The following is a 12,296-nucleotide window of genomic DNA, read 5'->3' as shown; positions in this document are numbered from 1 at the left end:
ACAGAGATCTGTGCCAAATAGGAGCAGGCCTGAATGCAGTGTCTCCCTGTCCGTGTAATCCTGCCCTTCAGTTGTCATGATGCTCTCTGTAATCCAGTCTCGCCTTCCCTTAGGCCTCAGAAATTGGGTCTCAGCCTTGGCCTTAGGCCTCCCTGAAGCAATGATAGTGACTTTTCTACCTTTCCATGTTTGATTTAACTGAATTCCAAATTCTTTAAAGCTAAAATTAAATTTCATTAGAGTTAGAAACCAGGCCATTAGAATGCTACCCATCTCTGACCAACATATTCTCCAAGGGTAGGAGACAACAGTAAGTGGTGGCACCACTGATTGTGTTCATCAAGACTGCCTGATTATATATTAGTAAAACCAAACTAGGGGTTACTCCATCTGTCATGTTCATCTAAACATTTCATCTCATTCAAAGGAATAATTGCAAACCTATCTTTAAAGAGCTTTGAAAGATCATTTATCTTCACCCTAGTCTTAAAGAAGTAGCAAAGTAGTAAATCACACCACATAACTAGAACTTAATTAAAATCCTTATTTATTTCCCCAAAGCCCCACACCACAGAGCAGCTGCTGTCCAAATAGCCCTTCTTTGCTTTTCAGTCATTTCCCTCCTCTCTTATTACCCTACTTCCTGTGTCCTCTTCCTCTTCCTTCCATAGCTTCTCCACTGTGGGTAATTTCTTATCTTTTTAAAAATTAATGTAAATCACTTTAGCTTCTCTAGTTCTTTCTATTCCCTTATCACCCTTTTTCCCCATTACTTTCCCCCACTTACCCCATCAACTCAACAAGGAAGCTGGGAGAGAACCAAAGTGGAGGAATATTCTTACATGTTAATACTCTTACTCTATTATATACTATCTAATATATAATATGTAACAGATGTATCTCATGTATATAATACATTATATAATATGTCCAGCAAAGCCTTAATATAATAGTACTTGCCCATTACAGCCTGCCCTGTAAAATTGCTAGATTAATGCACCAATGATGTATTTTTTTTGGTGATTTCCAATGACTAGTTCTCTTAAAAGTTCTTGCTCTTTACTCAGTTCCACAGCAGAGCAAATGTTCTAAGTTCTTGAAAAATTGTGTAACTGAGCTGTGTAAGTTTAAAACAAATGGACAAACTATTCCGATATAGGTCATTCGTAAGAATAAAGCTGCCTATCTATCACCTGCTGGAAGGTCTGAGCTCACATGGGAAGACCATTTTATGTCTCCCTTGTGCTAAGCAAGATAAAGAAACAGTTGAGTAGGAGCTGGGTCATCTGCCTCCCATTGCTTATCACAGTCATCAGAGCTGTCTCTTAGCTTAGAAGTTTCATGTCTTTTAAATGGATCCCATGTTCTCTTTTCTTCTCTACAAACCAGACTTTGCTAACCATCCCACCTTTGAGCAAGTTTATACATCCTGTGTGTGTGTAGGTTTGTGTGATCTTCTCAGCTTATTATTTTTTGACTTGTATATCTGATCATTTCCTGGACAAATGCTTCATATGTAAACTATACAAAAACACATATCCAGGCTGAATTTAAGATTTTAGAATCAGAAGTAAGAATTTCAGAGAAACTAAACTTGAAAAAGAATAGAAAATGTTAGCATATACTCCCCAATCCTCCTGCTGCTTGATCTTGGTCAGAGTGAAATCAGGATTCAGTGGTGAAGACCACATCCTGTTACCATGGAAATTATTGTACTGTCACAAATTTAGTACTGTGACTTCACGGTGAAGAGGAACAGATGGTCTGGAAAAGAATGGAGGCCTAGGGTTAGCAAAATTGTTTGGTGAATAAGCCATCTTTGATCCCTTCTGGAAGTAGGTAAAAACATAACTAATAAGCAAAAACTACTTCACTGGAGCTTTACAAAAGCCTTGAAGCAAGGAGTTTAGCCAGGGTAAAACTATAAAGCTCTTTTAGAGAAAAACAAGCATTTTACTGTAGGATGAAGCACAGGTAGGAATATAATACAGCTTATAGTAAGTCCATATTCCAAGGCTACCCTTTTACTCTTGGGCGGCCTCTCACTTGACTACTGTTGAAGTAGTATCTAGAGACTTCAGGACCAGCAGTAAGGCCCACACTCGCCGCACTTTCATACTGTCCCATTTTTAGATATTTCTGGCTTTAGTGTTGATTTGATTCCTGCATCCCGGGTCACTGACTTCCAAACAGCCACAAGAACACAAGCATCGGTAGCGGGACAGGAGGGTGACAGCCTGCTTGGGGGCTGTGTGTAGCTAGCTCATCTTGCCTCGGGGGTCACAGCCCACATCCAGTTCTTGCCCATGCAGGCTGGCATTCTAGAAACCGGTTTCCACAGATTGTACGATAAAACCAAAGTATCCCAGCAACTCAAAAATTGACCAAATACTAATTTTTAGATCTTTCTGCCTAGTCACTTTCCATCATGATATTGTTCATTTAAAGGGCAATGAAATTTCCCAAGCTTATGAATGCCACTAAAATCACTCATCCTTAAAAACACACTTTACTTAGAAACAATAAGAGATTTCCTAACACTAGCACCCTCTGGGGATGATTACTAAGTAAATTAACTAACAGAAGCTAACAGCTAGTGTGTGCTAGCCAAAATGATTAGAAATTTTTATTTTTTAAATAACTTCAGATTTACAGAACAGTTGGAGATAGACAGAGAGCTCGTGGATATCCTTCATCCTGCTTCCCCCAATGTCAACCTGTCATGGTAACCACAGTACAAGACAGACACTGTGAAACTAACATTGGTACAATACTATAAACTTCAGACTTCACTCTGATTTTGCCAGTTTTTCCATCAATGACCTTTTTTTTTTTTTTTTTTGGCTCTCAGATTCAGTCTATGTTACATTTAGTCATTGCATTTAAGTCCCCTTCAATCCAGGATAGTTGCTCTGTCTTTCCTTGTCGTTCATGACCTTGATAATTTTAAAGAATATTAGTCAGGTATTTGGTAGAACATCCCCGAATGGAGGTTCTTCTGTTATTTTCTCATGACTAGACTGAGCTTATGGATTTGAGGAAATGACATCACAGAGGCGAACTGCTCTTTTCATCACATCACATGAGGGATGGGTACAGGATATCAATATGACTTACGACTGATGATGTTAACTTTGGTCATTTGGTTAAAATGGTGTCTGTCAGGCTTCTCTACTGTAAAGTTACTGTTTTTCTCTTTCCATGCTGTTTGTTAGAATAAATCAGTAAGTCCAATCCTCATTTTAGGAAAAGGGAATTAAGCTTCACCTCCAAGAAAGATAATTATCAAAGAATTTGTGGGCACATAAATGTTTCAACCATTACAGTAACTAATAAATATCCTTTGGTGAGATATTTTGAGGCTGTGCATATATTCTGTTTCTAATTTTAAGGGATCTTGACTGCAGCAGTTATCACTGTGGTGTGCTGATGGTTATTTTCAATATCCCTGATTCCTTCTACATTTATTATCTAAAATTCTTCTGTAAGAAAGCTATACATGCCTACCACAACTAATTTATTTGTTTATTTTCCTTACTTATTTATATCAGTATAACCTCATTGGCATTTATTTTATTCTTTGAATTATAATCCAATGCTATAACTACTTATTTTGTTGTTTGGATTGTTCCAATTTCAGCCTTGGGAGTAATTTTAGGTTGGCTCCTGTGTCCTTTTCATATGCCCTGTACAAGAAAAAGTTAATATAGGTCAGAAGCTGCTGTGTTTAGAAGGGTCTGCCTGCAAGGTCATTCTTGGATGGCATCTGGGAGCTTGCCCTGTGAAAGGTTCCCCACCCTGATAAGAAAAGTTCTCTATACTGCTGAGGTTGTTTTGTCCACTTAAGGCACTGAACACCTGCTTCCTTCTGAGACACTGGGATTTTGGTAGTTGCCAGGCAAAGGATGCCAACTAGTCCCAAATAAAATCCCTAAGCTAATCTCAAATCTCAAATGGGCTTCCCTAGGAGAAATGTTTCAATGCATGCCACTACCAAAAAAGGAGGCACACCTGGCTTGCCCCATCTTGGCCTGGAAGGGAAATTCTGTATATGGATTTCTCTAGATTCTGCCTAATCCCTCTTAATGGTTCACTGTGTAACTTTACTGTGTCATTGTAATAGATTTTAGCCATTAGTGCAAGTAATTCCTGTGAGTTCTTCTGCTAGCATGGCACCACATTTGTTAGTAGTCTTGGATACCTCCAAATATACCCTATCCCTCCCTTCATTCCTTCCTTCCTTCCTTCCTTCCATCTCTCCCTCCCTCCATTCATGAGCACTTCCTTTCTTTATGGCACTACAAGAAGTTTCCAACTTATATATTTTCCTTGTCCTAGTCACAGAATCAGCCATTTCTTCAAGGAGGCTTTGTTTCTTTTATTGGAGTTCAGGTCTGGGCACTCATGGCTAATGTGTATCATTGCTTCTAGGCCCTTTGGCAAATAGACAAGGAAATGTATGTTTGCCGACCCATATATATACACACAAATTAATACTTATTTCTATGTCTTTCTACTTGTGACAACACACTCATAGTGATTTCATACTGGTAATCACCAGATTTATTTTATTTTATTTTATTTTTTTTAAAAGATTTTGTTTATTTGTCAGAGAGAGAGAGCGAGCACAGGCAGACAGAATGGCAGGCAGAGACAGAGGGAGAAGCAGGCTCCCCGCCGAGCAAGGAGCCCAATGTGGGACCCGATCCCAGGATGCTGGGATCATGACCTGAGCTGAAGGCAGCTGCTTAACCAACTGAGCCACCCAGGCGTCCCCATACTGGTAATCACCAGATTTAATCTAGAACCCCAGAATTCATTCTAGCCTTCTCTGCTTATTCGTAATTTCTTTTTTTTTTTTTTTTGACAGTGAGAAACCTAGCTTCCATTAGCTAAAATTTATTGACTTATTTGTTCAACCCTAGTATACATGCAAAGTAGTTTCAGAATTGCTGACTTTTACCCCTGTGAGAACAAATTCACCAATTTACACCCCTTATAGTAAAGCAGCTTTTGCTTTAGTCCAAACACATTTCCAAAGTTACTTAGGTCAGCTCCTTTCCCCCCACCCGTTTCAGATAGGTAGGCTATTTGTAATACAGGTAGATTTCTTAGTCTGCATTCTATCCTGGGATTCCTCCACATCCTCATGCATTTTTAAAATTTGCATATAGTATATTTCACTTTTAGTTTTATAGTAAATTACACCTTGTTAGAATAAGTGTACCATTCTGTGGGTGTTGACAAATGCAGGTGGTCGTGTATCCACCACCACAGTACCACACAGAACACCTTCATCACCTAAAATCTAAACTGTGCACCTCTTTACAGTCAAACCCTTCCCAGCTCCTGGCAACCACCAATCTGGGTTTTCTGTCTCTATAGTATTGCCTTTTGCAGAATGCTGCATAAATAGAATCGTAGAGTGTGTCGTCTTTTCAGTTTGGTTACTTTCACTTAGCAAATGCATTTAAGATTCATCTTTGTTGTTGTGTGAATCCAAAGTTCATATTTTTTAAAATTGCCGAATAATATTCCACTGCGTAGACATATTGCAACTTGTTAATCTGTTCACCTCCCGAGGACATCTCAGTGGCTTCTAGTTTTTGGTAATTATGAATAAAACTTCTATAAATATTCATTTATAGCTTTCTGTATATACAAGTTTTCGGTTCACTTTCATAATTACCTGGGACTCAGATTGCTGCCCCATGTGAGAAATGTATGTTTAACTTTGTTGAGAAACTGCCAAACTAGCTGTACCATTTTGTATTTCCATGAGCACTGACTGACAGTGGTCGCGCACCATGTATTAACCAGCATTTGGAATTGTCAGTTAAAAAAAATTTTTTTAGCCATTGTAATGAAGGTGTCTATTGTGGTTTTCATTTGCATTTCCCTAATAATTAATGACTTAGTCTATCTTTTTATATGCTTTTCTCCATTTGTATCATTTTCTTTGGAAAAGTATCTCATCTTTTTTTTTAAATTGGGTTATTTATGCTTTGCTGTGTTATAAGAGTTCGCTATATCCTGGCTACAAGTCCTTTATTGGACATGTGATTTGCAAATATTTTCTCTACCTCTAAAGTTTGTCATTCTTTTAACCTTTTTTTTTTTTTTTTTTTTTTTTTGCAAAACCAAAATTTTTCACTTCAGTAAGTCCAATTTATTCATTTTTTCCTTTTATGGATTGTGCTTGTGGTAACATATCTAAAAACTAATTACCAAACCCAAGGGGATGCAAATTTCTGTATTTTCTTTTGAAAACTTGATAGTTCTATATTTTATATTCAGGTATATGATCCAGTTTGAGTTGATTTTTGCCTAAGTTGTGAAACATGTGTTAAAGTTATTTTTTTCCTTATTTTCCTGTATATGTATGTTGAAATGTTTTAGCAGCATTTGTTGGAAAGATCATACTCTCTCCATTGAACTGACTTTGCACCTTGTCAAAATTTAGTTGACTATATATTGATGAATCTGTTTCAGGGTTTTTCTGCTTCATTGATCCATGTGTCTCTCCTCTTCCCAATTTCATACTATTTTGATTATTAGAACTTTATAGTAAATCTTGAGTTGTATGACTCCTCTCTCTGTATATATACTTATATATAAATATATATTTATACATATATTTATTTATATTTATATTTATTTACATATTATATAATATCTTTATATATTATATATAATATTATTTTATAATAGTATATATTATATACTTTATATATTATATATTATAATATTATATATAGTATATATTATATATTTATATATATACAGTTATATATAACTATAAACATACAAATGTACACTTATCTGTAAAATATATGGATAATATATAAGTAAATATGTTTACATATATTATGTATCATATATGGTCTAGTTCTGACATCTCTGTCATATCTGAGTTTACTTATGATGAGGACTTTGTCCATTCAGCTGCCAACCTAGACATTTTAAATGCGCTATCTCAGAGTTTTCAAATGCATCTGTAAGTTCAAAAAGGATTTTAAAAATCTTGTGTCTATATTTTATGATCATCTAATATGAGATTATTCTGGATCTTGTCATATGGTGTTAGTCCTCATGTTTGTTTCTAGCTGAGTTTGTACCAGTGAATATCTAAAGTAACAGCGTATAATATTTAATGAGTGGAAAAGCATGTCACACTCCTGTAAATTTGCATGTCTTAAAGTCAAAACAGCAATAATTTTCCTGCATAACTACTGTTGTAGTTATGTTAATTAATTTTACCAGTTATGTAGACAAAACTAAGCTTTTACAATGATAATAATAGCTGGAAAGATATTGTCATAGAAAAATACTTTGACTTAAGTTTTTTAATAACTTGAATTTTTGGGTATAAATGATGATGATGACTTAGTGCCAGCTAAAGCGTAGTAACTGACCTAGTATGTAAATTTCTTATTTGCATCAAGTGAAAGTTAAATTATGACATGCTACCTCTCTTTCTCATGCAGAAGAAGTGCCTCTAGTAGTTTAAATAGAGGAATAAGAGAATTAATCTGCACCATAACAGTTTCATACTGCAAGTGATATACTGCTTCAATATTGTCTTTGTCAACCCAATTTTAACAGGTTATTAGCCGAAGTATGGTGGTATGAACTTAAAAAAGAATTTTGTATTAACTGGTATTTTTCCCAGAATTGTATTTTTGAATAATGGACAGTTTAATGTTGGATTTGGAGTTACAAACAAATTCATTGTTTAAAATGGAAAGCAATAGCAATAACAACAGCCTGAAATTTAGCCACTCAGTTAAAAATCAAATTAAGTCAACAAGTGGCAGAAAACAGAAGGAACTCCCATTGCCCTCTCCTCCTTATTTGGAATTGGCAACGTCAACCCGAGTCCTCTGAGCAGAAGCAGGCCTCCCATGTATCTCATAAGGGGGCAAAATCAATAATGGGACCAGGGCACCTGGCAAAGGAAGTGGGACCTAAAATTTATCTAGAGGAAGAAGTATCTTTCTAATTTACACAGAGATGTCAAATGGGGTAAATGGCGCCCTAGCTGAAGAATCCTTTCCTTTGCTAAGTTTGTTGTATTAGTCAGGATACATAGAGCTGCAAGTCAGAGATCATGTGACCAAGAGTACATTTACCTGGAGATAAATGGTTCCAGGGTTGGGAAGTGTCTCAATGATGCCATTAAAGGTTCTTTTTTAAAAATCTTTCCACTCTGACATCCTTGAGTGTTGAATGTTTATCTTTGGATGGTCATCTGATGGTAAGAAACTTGCTGTTACAGCTCTAAGACCACATCTTCATACAATTTTGTCAAACCCCCACCTCTGTTTTAATCAGAAATCAAAATTATTGGCAGAAGTAAATCCATCCTCCCACCTGAGCCAATTTCCCCTCATGTATTATTGGCCCGAACTGGGTCACATAGCTACACTGGCTTTGAAGAGAGGTGGGAATGACTGCCTGAAAAAAGGAAGAGAATTGGCAACCGACAGTGTCTACCACACCCATAAAAGAAAAGGCTCTTTTTTACTTTCTGTTTCAAAGGCAAGGTCCAAATCTAGTAAGTAAAAAGCATCTCAACCACCCTTCTCTTTGACTGGAATTTTTCTTGAATCGCTTTATAATCTTTATACTATCACATTCATTCAGACTAAGTAGAAAGAAGGTAAGTCTTAGTTAGTTTGAAATAAAAATAATTATAGAATAATTTTAGTAACTTGAATGTCTATCACTTTAAACCACATCTTCTCAGGAAAAACTGGGCTAGCTGGCCAAGGTCAAGAATGAATCATTCAGACAAGCCGTAAGGAATTCTTTGTATACAATGGATCTACCGAGCTTCTTAAACATTTCTCTCTGCAACCTTCTTTAGCATGTGTATTTTTTGTGTATACAGGATGGAGGAGTGGTCGATCAAGGGAGCAACTAAAAGAAACATAGGCTAATTAAAACAATATTGGCTTTTCAATTTAATTTCTTAAATTATGAGGAATCTTGGTATTTAGGGAAATCCTATTTGCGACTCTAAGACAAGAAATCCGTCAACAGTCAAATAACTACTGCCTAATTACCTCTTTACATGTAAACATGGATTTATACATATTAAACTTTTTTTTAAGATTTTATTTATTAATTTGACAGAGAGAAATCACAAGTAGACGGAGAGGCAGGCAGAGAGAGAGAGAGGGAAGCAGGCTCCCTGCCGAGCAGAGAGCCCGATGCGGGATTCGATCCCAGGACCCTGAGATCATGACTGAGCCGAAGGCAGCGGCTTAACCCACTGAGCCACCCAGGCGCCCTATACATATTAAACTTTAAGTTATATTTTTCTCAATAGTATTCACATCTCTCATAACAAAAGTTTTTATGGAAACTCTTGTTTTTATGCTCCCCAAGCAAGACACTTCCCTCTCCCCACACACATACCTCAAACAAATATACCAAACCCCACCTTAAACTTAGAAAAATTCCATCTTAAGAAAGAAAGGAAGAAAAGAAAAAGGCCCATCTTGTCCGAACTTGCTTATTTTTTCCTTAGAGGTGCTGTTAGGAAAAGGCGTGAGCAACCTTCATTCTTCCCCCTCTGATTTCTGTTCCCAAGATTGAGAAATTAAAGCTGATTTAGGTCATTCTCTTGTGAAAAGTGCTTTCTTTTCTTTCAGTGTCCTGGGTTTGCTGAGGAGCACAATGGTAAGAGAACGGAGAACAACGTCACAGCCTCAAAGGCAGTTTCTTATTCATTGTGTTGTGAAACTGCCTCCTTTTCAATAGCATACATCATTTTAATCCACATTATGGCTCCTGCATTTTTCCAGAGAGGCTGAGAAAGTGAAAGACCCATCCTTTCTAATTATACTTCAGAGAACCCTTTTGGTGCCATTTAGTTGAGGAGAAGAATCCTTTACTATTCACAAGTAACAGTTCCTCTACTGGGATGAATTTGCTCACATCCTCTTGGAGACCACCTCAACGCATGGATAGCCTTGAGTCATGGGCCTACAGGAAGATTTTAAAGCATTTTTACCAAAATCAGCCGGTGGTTTCCTTCTGTCCGGAAGTCTTCCTTAAAAGAGCTGTCCCCTGAGATTAAGAGATCCTCGAAGTAGGAGAGCTTTCAAAGACCAGGTGAGCCAGAAAACTTTGAAAGTCTCACAGCTGAAGGGGAAGGGAGGCCTCAGCGGAGGAGGGCTGGTGTGGGAGGAAGCAGAGCAAAGGTGCTGGTGATTATCGGCAGTGAGTACTGTCTTACCTACCCCATGTATCACTGGAATTCCAGCTCCGGGGACTCTGGCTGGCAGTTGCTTCTGGAAAGTTAGTGTGCTCAGCCTTTAGCTAGAAATGTCACTGGGCTGGCATATTCAGCTGGCATAGCCTTCCATCTTTTTCTAGTCTTAGATATCATGTTTGAGAGCCAAAAGACCCTTACCTACTTCACTGTCCTGCGGTTGACCAAGAAAGGTGTGTACCCCCACCCACAGTCTCCCTTCAAAAAGGCAGCTTGAAGCCTTGAAACGGGAGTGGACCCTGGACTCTGACAGCACTGGTTCAAATCCTGGCCATGCCATGATCATGAAAGAATGATCTTGGACAAATCATTTGATTCCCATGACCCTTTTCTCATTTGAAAAATTGTGATCACAGTCTCTGCCAACCTCTAACCCCCTCCACACACCCAGGTTTAGAGTAAATAGTCAGAAAACATGACTTTCAAACTCACCTCAAAATTTCCTTTCTTCCCTTCACTTAAAAATAAAAGGTGTGGAGAGTGAGAAGAGCTCCCGTCCAGAGGGATGGCAGGGGAAAAATCTGTAGCCTGCGTAGGCTGATAGACATGTGCACAAGGGCAGTTCTAGAGAACATTAACCACAAGCAGCCATAAAGACGCGTCATAGAATTCACCCTCCCCACCTTTGCAAAGTGAAATCACAGACCTTCCAGAGCTTGGGACCTCTAAATGCATCTTTCCACCTTTGGTTCAAAGAGCTACATGGCCATCTGTCAGCATTAAAACTGAGGGTGAACTGGATGTCTTCATTAACTTGGTTGTGGTAATCATTTTACACTGTGTACATATATCAAATCACGTTGTTAACCTAGAATATACACAATTTTATTTGTTAATTCTATCTCAACAAAGCTTGGTGGGGGAAGGCTGATAGTATATTTTTATGGACTCCTAATGGTCTATAATGTCCTTGCACTTGGCTTTCTAGAGTGTGTCTACCTGTAATTTTAAAAAATGTCTACCTGCTCGTATCCACATACACTAGCTCTCAGTCTCAGACTCCCCTTCTCCTTCTTTGAGTCCCCTTTAGATCCTCCTTCCTGACAGACAGTCACAGACAAGGTGAGTTCCTCCCTTCCTGCTTTCATTTTCTCTTCTACCCAAGGCAGTTAGAAGCCTAGCTAACCCTAGAGTGACTGTTGCCTCTGTTTGCTGAGACAGGGGCTAGTTTAGGGCAAATGCCGTCAGACCTGGCAAAAGTGGGGGAAGCTCTGTAGTCTTCCTAAGACAGTGTTTCCTTTTCTCCACAAATTCCAAGGTCAGGATCAGATGCATCGGTGTTTTATCGTGGTGCCAGTCAACCCCAGGATGGAGATCTATCTTCCTTTCACCAGATACTAAAGCGTCCTCCAGATAGAAGAAGGAAATCATGGCGTCAACTCCTTTTGGTTCCCCTGGATGACCTGTTTCTTCATTCTTCCCGATCCCAGGCCACTTCTGAGCAGCTCTATATGTATCCTACTGCCCTCATGGAAATAGCTCTGTCTCCTAGCAGGACCCCTTGCTTATCTGCATCTTAAGGTAGGCTTGACTCATGTGACAGAAAGTGTGAGAGCTGAAGGGGAAATGAGGGGGAGGTGTATGCAAACACCAGGGGCCCTCTGTGTTCCCTTTACCATAAGCTCTGATAGGGGCAACCAAAGGGTATTCTGTCCTTCTTTTCTTTTTTTTAATTAATAATTTTATTTATTTAACAAAATGGTGGTTTATTAAAGCACAGGGGCAGGACCTGTGGGCAGAAAGAGCTGCTTCCCAATTTTATTTATTTGTTAAGTAGACTCCATGCCCAGTGTGGGGCTTGAAGTCATGACCCTGAGATCAAGAGTCACATGTTCTACCTACTAAACCAGCCAAGCGCTCCAACAGTGTTCTGTCTTACATATTACCTTACAGCCAAAACTAAGTCTCTAACTTCACCCTAGTGCCTTTTTCCATGATGAGTAATCAGAACTCAGTCAGACTTTTAAGTGCAAGAATGACTTTACTGCCATATGGGAGCATCAAGTCAAAGACC

General features: G+C 38.3%; 1 protein-coding gene across 1 annotated transcript in view; it reads left to right on the top strand.

Annotated features, from left to right (window-relative positions):
• Positions 1-12,296, top strand: part of NMNAT2 (nicotinamide nucleotide adenylyltransferase 2) — a 190,061-nt gene that overhangs the window by 14,295 nt on the left and 163,470 nt on the right. Inside the window, exons 3-4 of the mRNA XM_044267272.1 lie at positions 9,660-10,122; positions 11,541-11,803. The gene's annotated coding sequence lies outside the window, so the exon portion shown is untranslated. The remainder of the gene's footprint in view (positions 1-9,659; positions 10,123-11,540; positions 11,804-12,296) is intronic.

Source organism: Neovison vison, chromosome 10, assembly GCF_020171115.1.
Source record: "Neovison vison isolate M4711 chromosome 10, ASM_NN_V1, whole genome shotgun sequence".
Lineage (NCBI taxonomy): Eukaryota > Metazoa > Chordata > Mammalia > Carnivora > Mustelidae > Neogale > Neogale vison.
This window is presented reverse-complemented; position numbering and strand designations above follow the sequence as displayed.